Raw genomic sequence first — 8,840 nt, 5'->3', positions numbered from 1 at the left:
TTTTTGTCTCCTAATTCCCTGACAACAGGAAACCAAAACCCTTTTAAATTGTGAATAACCTACCTGGGTCGATTATAACGTTTGTGGGCCCTTTTAAAACCTTTCTAACTGGATCCATAAACCTGTTAGGCTTCTTAACAGGCTGAGTGTTCAGACTGTTATTGTAGTTTGTTGGGCTTGTATTAATACCGAGCTATAAACTTGAAATCCATCGGTTTAATTTTTCTGATTTCTATTCAACAACCATCACTCATCATTATGGTTTACTACAAATTTTAACCGAGGAAAAACCCATCAATAACCGCCTTGATTCGTTGGTAGGCTACTGCTATTTTGTTTCCTTTCTTCTGTGATCGATCACCCAACACCTTTACTAACTATTCGATCACTAAATTTTGCTGCTACGTCTATCCTGTTGTTCCAAGAAACCATTCAAACACCACCCATTAAAATACCACTACTGCTACTGTACCTTTTGCTCATGATAAATAACGAAGAAGAAGATGATTAGAGAAGTTTGATGATGTTGTTTCAAAGAAAAATGATAACGAATATGATTATGACTTCGGTAATAATTATTTTATATGAGTGATGATTTAATATGATTATGATACATAATAAATGAAGATGGGGATGAACCGTAATGATTATAGAGATGGCAAACCGATTAATATGGTTAATAATGATGATGTATGTAATGTTGATGAAGAAGGTGAAAACAGTCGAATAAACTGGATAAATAGATTTAAGATGTTAATTAAAACAGAAAAGTGAAGGTAGGGTAATGGTTTGGGTGAATGTTCATTGAACGAGAGGTCATGGGTTCGAACCCTGTCAGTGGCATTTTATTTTTGAGAAAAGCTTTTGAGGTAGTTAAGTTATTATTATTATTATTATTATTATTATTATTATTATTATTATTATTATTATTATTATTATTATTATTATTATTATTATTATTATTATTATTATTATTATTATTATTATTATTATTAAGTATTAAGTATTATTACTAAAACTATTATTTTCATTATCATTATTATTAAACTTATCATTTTTATTAAAAACTACTATTATTATTAAAAGTGTCATTTTTATTAAAAATTATCATTTTTTTATTATTAATAGTACTATTATTATCATTATTGGAATTATTATTATTATTATCATTATTATTGAAACTATCATTATTATTATCATTATTAATATCATTATTATTTTCATTAACATGATTTTTATATATAATTTTATTTACATTATTTTTATTTATATTATTTTTATTATCAATAACATTATTATTATTACAGTATTATTATTACTACATACATAATAACATTATTTACATAAATATTTAACATAACAAATTTTGATTTACCAATATAATTATATAAATATATATGTATTAGTATAACTATATGTATAAATATTAATATACAAAATAAATATATATAACCTTTGAAATAACAAATATATTACTAGATTAAATAAGTAATATATATAAACTAGTTTGATTATTATTACATGTTAATTATATGTGTTAATATACATAATTGAATATAGGTTCGTGAATCCGAGGCCAACCCTGCATTGTTCAATGTTGTCATATGTATTTTTACTACAAAATACAGTATTGTGAGTTTCATTTGCTCCCTTTTTAAATTCTTTTACAATATATATATATATATATATATATATATATATATATATATATATATATATATATATATATATATATATATATATATATATATATATTTGGGACTGAGAATACATGCATTTTTATAAATGTTTGATGAAATAGACACAAGTACTTAAAAACCTTCTACGATTGAGTTACGAGTACACCGGATATCACCCCTTTATAATCTGGTAATCTAAGAATTAGGGAAACGAGCCCCTAATTGATGCGAATCCTAAAGATAGATCTATGGGCACTAACAAGCCCCAGTCAGAGAATTTGAACTGATTTAGTACTTCCATATAGGTATACAACCGCCAGCTTTAAAAGATATGATATGTTTGTAAGGTGTACACAACCATCATATTTAAAAGAGTGGCCTGTTTGTATGCTTTTTGCATGACCTTACGGAATGCCGGTATGCGGGGGATTTTCTATATGCATCTTGTTAAGGTCGATTATCAGGTGTTTATATATCGTATGAATGATTTTACAGCAGTGAGCAGACCTGCACATATCCCTTTCAAAATATGATTATCTTGTGGTCTATATTATTATTGGAAATGATTGTTTATGATAAACTAATGAACTCACCAACCTTTTGGTTGACACTTTAAAGCATGTTTATTCTCAGGTATGAAAGAAATCTTCCACTGTGCATTTGCTCATATTAGAGATATTACTTGGAGTCATTCATGACATATTTCAAAAGACGTTGCATTCGAGTCATCGAGTTCATCAAGATTATTACTAAGTCAATTATAGTTGGATATTTTATGAAAGGGTATGCATGCCGTCAACTTTCGATGTAATGAAAGTTTGTCTTTTAAAAATGAATGCAATGTTTGTAAAATGTATCATATAGAGGTCAAGTACCTCGCGATGTAACCAAATGTAATGTATTCGTCTAGATGAATTAGGACGAGTCTCTACATCAAGAGCCTACCATTCAACGAAACGAATGGAGATCCCTTGGATACTATGAATGATTTCCCTCCACCTTCAAACCTTCAAACCTTCAAACACTAAACACATACATCTTCAACCTACCTTCAACCAAATCTTCAAACCATAAACACAAAAAATTACTCAAAACACAAAAAATTCAAAACATAAACACAAAATCTATTCCAAACACTTATGATTTCATTTCTTATTCAGATTTGTGACGACCCGAAAATTTCCGACCAAATTTAAACTTAAATCTTATATGATTTTGACACGATAAGCAATGTCTGTAATATTGAGTCTAAAAATTTTTGGAACTGTTATCATGTATACAATTACCCTCGACTGGTTCCAGTGATTCACGAACAACTATTTGTAAATAGATACATATATACCTGAATATATATATATATATATATATATATATATATATATATATATATATATATATATATATATATATATATATATATTAAATTAAAATGTAGTTGAATTAATATATGATTTAATTGATTGAAATAAATAGGATACCAAAATAATAAAGTGGTTATTGAATTAAAGCTATATATAAATGTGATTTCTATAAATAATTATTATAATATATATATTGGATTATATATATAACAGATATAAATATTAAATGTAGTATATATTATATATACATTATATTAAATGTTACATAATTAGTAATATGTAATATTAATATATTAAATTACAAGTTAAAGTACAGTTGTTATATTAATGTATTACTTTCATTATTATAAATGTTAATATTAGTATTAATAATATTATTATATAAATTAGATACATTAAATTACTAATATTATTGTTATCATTATTAATATCATATTTATTAGTAGTAAAAATTATGATTTTAGTTATTATCAAGATTATTAATGTTATTTGTTTTATAATTACCATTATCATTAAAAATCGTTAATATCTTTATAAGTATCATTATTATCATAAATAATACAAGTAGTATTATTATCATGAATAAAATTATTATTATCAGTTTTATAGTTAATATCATTATTATTACTTATTAATATTATAAATGCTATAAAAAAATAATTATTATTAGTATTATTATTAAAATTATCATTAATAATACTATTATTATAAATTACACTAAAATTATTATTATTATGACTTATTATTATTATTACTCTTATTGTTATTATTATTATTATAAATATTATTATTTTATTTGTAATACAATTATAATTATTAATTATTAATAATAAATATATAGAATCAGGAATATAGGATCTGATTCAGTTTCATGTATACATCATCTGTAGTGATTTTTGTTTTCTGTCTGTAAAAGTAATCAAATCGAATCCAAACACAAAAATAATACAAATTTAATTTAGGGTCGTTATCTCCTTTGTATTTTTTTATATTTTTTTTATCTATTTCTTCGTGGATTGATTCTAACTGTCTCCAATTTGTTACAAGTCCTCTCAATCACAATTAAAAACAGCTATCTTACGTTATATATATCTTACTCTGCGTTGTGTAATCAAATTAAAACTGAAAATAAAAAAAAACTCGATATATATCTCTGTTCTTCAACTTTTTGGCAAAAACCCAATTTCGAATTTAATTTAAAAATATGTTAATGCAGTATCCTTAGAAATCTTTCATTTAAACAAACTGCAAAGTTTTAAGTTTTAGTTTTCGATATTGAATCCAAATTTTCGAGTCAAAGTTCATATTTAAAAAGTCAACTATTTTGTTCATCATAAAATTTGAAGGCTTTTTGATGTTATTGGATCAATTGATGATTCAGGTTGTTTATAAATGAAATTTCCAACCTTTTTCATTAAGGAATCGTGGGCTATAACAGCATCTAATTTCAAAATCGATTTTGAGTTCATCAAGTTTATACGCGTACTGTTTTTGCAGTTTATTTAATTTTGTTTGTTTGTTTGTTCTCTAATTAATACAAATCAATCACAACAGATAGTTTAATTAGTTTATAAGCCTTAAAAACAAATGGAATACTCGATGTTAGTTTGGAAATTGGGTTCTGTCGACTTGATTTTTTTGAGGAAGAAGGTGGAATGGATAAATGGGTTAACTGAATATGAGAAGGAAATTAAAACAGAAAAACAACACTGGTTCGATGGTTAAGAAGTGATTCGGGTGAGCAAGAGGTCTCGGGTTCGATCCCTGCTAGGTGCAATTTTTTTTAAAAGGGGTTTCTAAGGTAGTTCCATAACTTTAAAAATCATTATTATTATTATAGTTATTATTATTATTATAAATTATTATTGTTATTGATTATTATTATTAGTACATGTATTATTGTTAAGTATTAGTGTTATTATTGGTATTATTATTATTATTATCAAGTATTATGAATATCAATTATTATTAGAAAAATAAATTAGTATTATAATTATAATTATTATTTATCACTTATTATTATTTTTATGATTATGTAAGTATAATTATTGTTAATATTATTATTAATATTATCATTAGTATTATAAGTATTATAAGTATTACTAAAAATATAAATTGTATCAGTTTAGTATTATTATCATTATTATGATTATAATTATGATTATTATTATCATCATTATTATTATTAAAATAATACCATTTATTATTATTAGCATTAGTATCATTTTATAATATTCAGTATTATTAGTATTGAGATAAGTATTATTATTAATATTATCATTTTCATTAATATGAATAACATTAACAAATACTGTTATTGTTAAAAAAATTAATATAATTATTACTAAAAGTATCATTACTATAAATCTATATTTTTATAAAAACTATTATTAATACTATCATTATTAATATTAGTAGTATGAAAATTTTTATTATTATCATTATAATTATTCCAGTGCTATTATAACTAGTATTTTGTAAACCAAAGAGTAATTATATAAAAATATATTTAACAACCATAATTTAAATATATTAATACTTCTCGTAATCTAAAATATACAAGATAAATATATAATAAAATATATAAGTTAATAATATAAAAGTTATCTCTAATAATAATATAAATATTTGTTCGATTATGATTATATGTATTAATGAATATACAAATGATACAGGTTCATGAATCCAAGGCCAACCCTGCATTGTTTAGTATCGTCGTATGAATATTTTTACTACAAAACATCGTATTGTGAGTTTCATTTGCTCCCTTTTTAAATGCTTTTGTAATATATATTTGTGGGACTGAGAATACATGTGCTGCTTTATTAATGTTTTACGAAATAGACACAAGTAATCGAAACTACATTCTATGGTTGGATTATCGAAATCGAATATGCCCCTTTTTAGTCTGGTAATCTAAGAATTAGGGAACAGACACCCTAATTGACGCGAATCCTAAAGATAGATCTATCGGGCCCAACGAGTGTAGAGACCCGTCCTAATCTATCCGGACGAAGTCCATATCGATTATAAACGATTCACAACAGTTTCGCGAGGTACTTGACCTCTATATGATACATTTTACAAACATTGCATTCGTTTTTGAAAAGACAATCTTTCATTACATCGAAAGTTGACAACATGCATACCATTTCGTAATATATCTTACTATAATTGACTTAATAATAATCTTGATGAATCGACGACTCGAATGCAACGTCTTTTGAAATATGTCATGAATGACTCCAAGTAATATCTCTAAGATGAAAAAATGCACAGCGGAAGATTTCTTTCGTACCTGAGAATAAACATGCTTTAAAGTGTCAACCAAAAGGTTGGTGAGTTCATTAGTTTAACATAAATCATCATTTCATAATTTTAATAGACCACAAGATTTCATATTTCCATTTCTCATAAACATACGTCCCATGCATAGAGACAAAAATATCATTCATATGGATTGAACACCTGGTAACCGACATTAACAATATGCATATAAGAATATCCCCATCATTCCAGGATCCTCCTTCGAACATGATATAAATTTCGAAGTACTAAAGCATCCGGTACTTTGGATGGGGTTTGTTAGGCCCAATAGATCTATCTTTAGGATTCGCGTCAATTAGGGTGTCTGTTCCCTAATTCTTAGATTACCAGACTTTATAAAAAGGGGCATATTCGATTTCGATAATTCAATCATAGAATGTAGTTTCACGTACTTGTGTCTATTTTGTAAATCAATTATAAAACCTGCATGTATTCTCAGCCCAAAAATATAAAGGGTAAAAAGGCAAATGAAACTCACCTAATGTATTTTGTAGTAAAAATACATATAACGACATTAAACAACTGAACAATGCAGGGTTAGCCTCGGATTCACGAACCTATATCAATTGTATATCTATTAAAACATATAATGGAAATCACATAATTTCCTTTATTAATTATATATTATTTATGTGTTTGTAGTTTATATAATGTATATTAAATTCAATTTAAAAATATATACTTATATTATATCTTAAAGTATACGTTATATATATTAATTGTATATATATTTAAAATGATTAGAATCTATACATTTAGTTATATTAATATATCCATGTATATATTTAGTATTATATTAAAAATATCGAATTTGTTGTATGTCGGTATTTATATAAGAAATGTTAATATGTCTTGTATATAGTTATATAGATTATTAATATAGTTGTAGTATATATAATAAGTAGGTTTTATGTACCAAATATCTATTTGTTAAAAATGATAGTTTTGATATTAATGATTTTACTAATAATAGTCTACTAATAATAACTTTATTAATGATGATAATACTAATAATAAGAATGATAATGATAATAATGATAGTACATATGTTAATAATGATTCTAATAATACTAATAAGTACATAATGATACTAATACTAATATTAATAATAATAATAATAGTTTGTGTTATTTTGATAATAATAATAATCCTAATCATAATAAGAGTAATAATACATATATTAGTAATAATGATAGTGATAAAGATTATAATTTTAGTAACAATAATAATAATAATAATAATAATAATAATAATAATAATAATAATAATAATAATAATAATAATAATAATAAAAATTTTGGTAATGAAATCTACCTTCAAAAGCCTTTCTAAAAAAAAATATGTCCCGAACCAGATTTGAACCTGAGACCTCTCGCTCACCCACCAACACCCTTAACCATTCTGCCATTCATGTCTTTCTTATTTATTATGCAACTCAAATATATATATCTAATATCTATTTCAACTTGAATCAACTTTTTCATCTTCTACCTTAAATCAATTCAACCATGGAACTTCAAAAAATCAAAATAACGCATTCGGGTTTTCATTTATGACTTGTAAACAACATGAAAAAAAAAGTGTTCTTGTATTTAAAAAATTCATAAAAAACTGAAAAAAAAGTTACTGATGAAGCTCGTAACTCATTTAAAAAAAAATGTTTTCAATTTTGAGTTCGTTTTGGACAATCTTTACAACATGAAATATGTTTCAAATCATTCCTAAAAACTATTGAAATCGTCAATTGAACTTAAAACATCAAAACAAGCTCTAATTTCTCCAAGAACAAAACATTTGACTTTTGACAATTTAACTTTGACTCGCAAATTTGAATTCGTTATTAAGAATTGGAACTTGAGATTTTGCAGGAAGTTTAAGTAAATGATTCCTAACAACTCTGCATTTTTAGTTTTTGAAATTTGTTTCGAATTTACGTTAGTGTATATTACTGTGAAGAACTCAAGAACTCAAAAATTGATTTTTAGATTAAGAGTGTTATAGGTTATGATTACAACATGAATTGTGTTGCAAATCATTCCTATAATCTTTATGGATCATTAAATTAACTGGAGATATCAAAACAAACTCGAATTTGATTCAAGAACACTTAGTTGACTTTTAAAACCCAAAACTTTGACTCTCAAATTAGAGATTAATAGAAAGAATTGAGGATTGAAAACTTACAGATAGTTTGATTAGATCATTCCTAACGACACTGCATTATTAGATTTTGAGAATTCACTTGAAATCGAGCTTTTGTTAAATTGAACCAAGAACAGAGCACGACTTGTTTTTCTAAATTTATTTGTTTTAGTTCTCTCTCAATTGTGGATGTATAGATATACTGAATGATTATTGTGATTGAAATAGACTTGTAACAACATCCGACAGGAAACAAAATCAGATACATTCTCGATGGCTATGTGTAACAAACTGGTATCCTTTTTCTATTTTTTTTTTAAATTATATAATA

The sequence above is a fragment of the Rutidosis leptorrhynchoides genome, chromosome 3 (assembly GCF_046630445.1).
Source record: "Rutidosis leptorrhynchoides isolate AG116_Rl617_1_P2 chromosome 3, CSIRO_AGI_Rlap_v1, whole genome shotgun sequence".
NCBI classification, from domain to species: domain Eukaryota; kingdom Viridiplantae; phylum Streptophyta; class Magnoliopsida; order Asterales; family Asteraceae; genus Rutidosis; species Rutidosis leptorrhynchoides.
This window is presented reverse-complemented; position numbering follows the sequence as displayed.